Source organism: Camelina sativa, chromosome 15, assembly GCF_000633955.1.
Source record: "Camelina sativa cultivar DH55 chromosome 15, Cs, whole genome shotgun sequence".
Classification (NCBI taxonomy): domain Eukaryota; kingdom Viridiplantae; phylum Streptophyta; class Magnoliopsida; order Brassicales; family Brassicaceae; genus Camelina; species Camelina sativa.
This window is the reverse complement of record NC_025699.1, coordinates 13540271-13544319: the sequence shown is the minus strand read 5'-3', so window position 1 is coordinate 13544319 and position 4049 is coordinate 13540271. Positions and strand designations below refer to the sequence as shown.

Genomic DNA, 4049 nt, shown 5'->3' with positions numbered 1-4049 from the left:
GACAATCCAACTTCTATTCACTAGCTCTCCTTTTCCCATCAAACTTTATCTTTTTTTTTTTTATTATGTCTAGCTACCAATTAGAAAAAAACATATGGTACATGTTTACTTGCTTTTTTGTTACGCAGACATGTCATAGAGATGATCGATAGATACTATGGCACACATTTTCCATATACACAATCATGCTCATATCTAATTATTTTCCCGCATAATGCAATCTTTATATGTATACCGACAGAGCCATGACAACCCTTGTACAAATAAGGCATTTGTCTTGGGCTCCACCCATTATGCATAAAATTAGAGTCTCGGTTTTTCATCTTAGTTAGTGACATATGAGTAAAGATTTGAACATTGAATACAACGAGCACTTAATTTTTTTTTTTGGTTATTTTCATCATTATAAGCTCCATCTTTTCATTTGATTATTATTTTATCTTCTACTGTGTGGTGATTGATTTTATTTTAAATAATATTTAAACTAAAACCATCTTTGACGCTCTATACTGATATCAAGAATATGACGTTCAAGAGGAGATTCGTATATACGTTAGACATCTACATATATGTGTATATAGTTGTAAATCGCGAGTAATTTACGTAACAAGAACCAAATGGGAAAGAGAGTCTCTGTGTATTTATGTTATATTATATGTACAAGTAAGGAAAGAAAAAAAAACAGATATATGAAATCATGCTGATAATTAAGAACTTTCTTCTTCGTTTTCGACCATGAGCATGAACATTCGATGTATATGAACCCTCCGAACCAAAAAGAGAGAAATGAAATGGATTCATCATTGTTTGAGTTGCAAAGTGTGTGGATGAGACTCCACGAGTATAGACCACAAAACATGGACATCTTCGTATGGACATGACTTCACGTCCTCGTATAATATGTATATCCCTCTTCCTGCACATTTTACATTTGTCATCAACACAAAGAAAATGCATATGTATACAAAACCAAAAAAATATATAGGCATATAGCAAAACTCATTTTCATAATTTGCCATCAGAAGAGTACTATCCGATCCATAGAACCAAAAACGAAAGAGAGAAAGAGAGAGAGATCATACTCTTCTTTTGAGCAGAATTGACGCTAATCCATAGTTTCTTCAAGGGAGAGAAGAAAGAATGGAGCCACCCCATTTCTTATACAGTGCCTTTAAGGCTCTTGCAAAATATGAAATATTAATTACACTATCTTTATATATATAGAGATATAGATATAATTATATAAATAATCTAAGGACCCAACTCAAGAAACCAACCAATGACGGTACTCCACCTTGGATAATAAGTAATGCAGGCAGCCACATCAACGTGTTTTATATGTTCCTTTTTTTAAGTATGGCCCAAGCCACCATCCCCATCTTTCTTTCTTTTTTTTTTCTTTTTTTTTTTGTTTACTCTACAAATTTACTATTAAATAAGTTTTCAAATGCTTTTAACCGTGACACATGGATCCCATCTCGATTAAACATAGTAGTTTATTTGATTTTCTAGTAGTATTCATGAGTTTTGATGAAGTATAACGCAATATCAAGGAGAATGATGAAACTGTGACTTAATGTTTTATTGTGATGGGGTCTCTTTGGTATTAGGTGTTTGTCAAACATCTCTCTTTTGAAGCTCACTTGTGCCTCAAGAACAATCCCATTTCACCTATCATGTTTTCTCTTCACACTTCTTCTTTCTGTATGAATATATATATATATATATATATATGAATGATTTAATTACCACCTTTATATCATCTCATTGTTATGCTTCATCGTTTAATTATGTCAACACGTATGTCCAATATTGTAATGAATTAACAAATTGTCTAGCATGCATTGCATATATTTGTATATCCTGCTACATTTATAAATTAACGAGTACGTACTTTCATATGTCTTTAAAATACTATATTAGTTTTCATGTTAAAATATGTTTAAAGACCTACCGACTGAATTTTCTTTCCTTTTTTCTTTTTTTCTTTTTGGGGAAGTTCCTTTGACCTACAACTACAAGGGGTTTAATACTTCACAACAAGTTTGTCTTTTTTGATTTCTATAATTCTAGCTAGTTATTATAAATTAATGGTGGTAAGATTATTGAAGATCTTTAGCATGGTATTCATGTGTTAAAACTGTTTACCAATGAATGTAGTGTAAATAAAATGGTCTGTTACAGATTTTTTATTTGCAAAGATATTGTGGAGTCGTCTATAAAACAAAATTTGTCATATTTGATCATTAATACTATGTTATAGAGTTAGATTTGTTTGTGTAAACTGTAAACTATAACTTCTTTTTATTTTCTGTTTTTGTAATGATGTAGACGATCTAAAATGGTTTAATGATAGTTTTTTTTTTCTTTTTGACGGCAATGGTTAAAGAGATAAATTTTAAAATAATGGTCAATGAACCAATGAGCAACGAATGTTTTTATCTAATTAATATGACCATTGGTCCCCAAAAAAGAAGTGCGTGGGCCAATGTAAACTACAAAAATTGTATATTCGTGCTAAAGGTACACACCAATTTGGACCAACCTCTAAAGATGATTTTACTTAGGAGGAAATGAAATAGAATTAAAGAAAGAGTAAATATGGAAGCAAATGACATATGTGGAGAGACAGCTGTGGCCTGTGGTAATGTTAGGGTGCCTTAGAAGTCGTCAATCTCCTTTTTCTTCCCTTACTTTAAAATCAATCTAACCATTTCTAATAAATAAACACATACATACATTAAATAAATAACTCGCGATGTGAATTGACCTTAGTACAGTGGCAGTAGGTAACTCCATTTGTAGAAGACACCATCTCATCCGGGATTGAGTCTCAGCTCCTACGAATGTAGGAATATGGCTAATGGACTGGCCAATTGTGGCCCAATGGTTGACAAAAAAGATAAAATAATAACTCGCGATTATTTTTAATTTATACATAGATTCATTTTCTATTTTATACACAAATATAGATTCCTTACCATTATTTTTGATTTTTTTTTTTGTATGAAGATTAATGGGTGCATCTTGAGTATATATGTTATAAACAACTCAATTCCTCACGCTAAATACTGTATCAAAAATTAACACACTTTTTGCATAATCATTAATTTTAGAATTCTTCCACTTTTTAACTTAGGGATTGATTTGATATGTTTAAAAGATTAGTATATAATGGCCATGTTCTTTTGCTAAACGCTGCGATTGCGGCAGCGACAAATTGAAACGGCGTGTCAAGCAGAGTAGCAGTAATGTTAAACGACATCGTGAGTTTGAAAATTACAGATCTAAATGAGCCGCAGATGACATCCGTTGAGTCACGACGGCATCACATCGATCGCTGATGCGACATATCAATTTTCATCAGCGTTCATCATATGCGACACTTCTCTTCACTACAAGAATATTGACTTTTGCTAGCATCGGAATAACGCTATCTAACGATACCATAGCGTTTTAACAAACGTTGTATCTGCGCCCGTCATCGTAGATCAGACACTTAAGATAACGGTTTTCTATTATGCTATCATATCTTTTTATACAATAGCGTTTATTTTTCTGTAATTAAACACTATATAATAGCAATTTTTATCTGCTATTGTATATTTAATTATTCATAAATATAGATATCTGAATTTAAATTTTAAATTTTTGATTATAAAATTTGTAGTTTAATTTATAAAGCTAAAAATAATCAATAATATTAATTATAGTAATTTACAAAGACAACCATTTTTATCTAAATATTATTTACTCAATGTCGAACAAAAAAATTAAAACTTAAAATTGAAATAGAAAACCACTAAGTCGTCATTGCCTTCTATTTTCTTCTCCATCTTCTCCATCTTTATTTTGTTTTCTTTGGATTCAACTATCTCACCCATTCTTGTTGTTGGAATCTTCAACCCCACAACCCATCCCATACCTTGATTTTCATATCTGAAGCAGTCAAGATCTCCAAGAAAAAAAAAACGGAGGACAAAATGAGAATAAAGAAGAAGGTCTAATAGATTAAAGCTTGAACTGAGATAAATTGGAATAAACTTTAA

General features: G+C 31.1%; 1 long non-coding RNA gene across 1 annotated transcript; it reads right to left on the bottom strand.

The window, feature by feature from the left end:
- On the bottom strand, positions 619-1230 carry LOC104746693. Its single transcript, XR_760947.2, has 2 exons — positions 1083-1230; positions 619-916 (listed from the first exon to the last, which is right to left on the bottom strand). It is a non-coding gene; the product is annotated as an uncharacterized LOC104746693 (long non-coding RNA).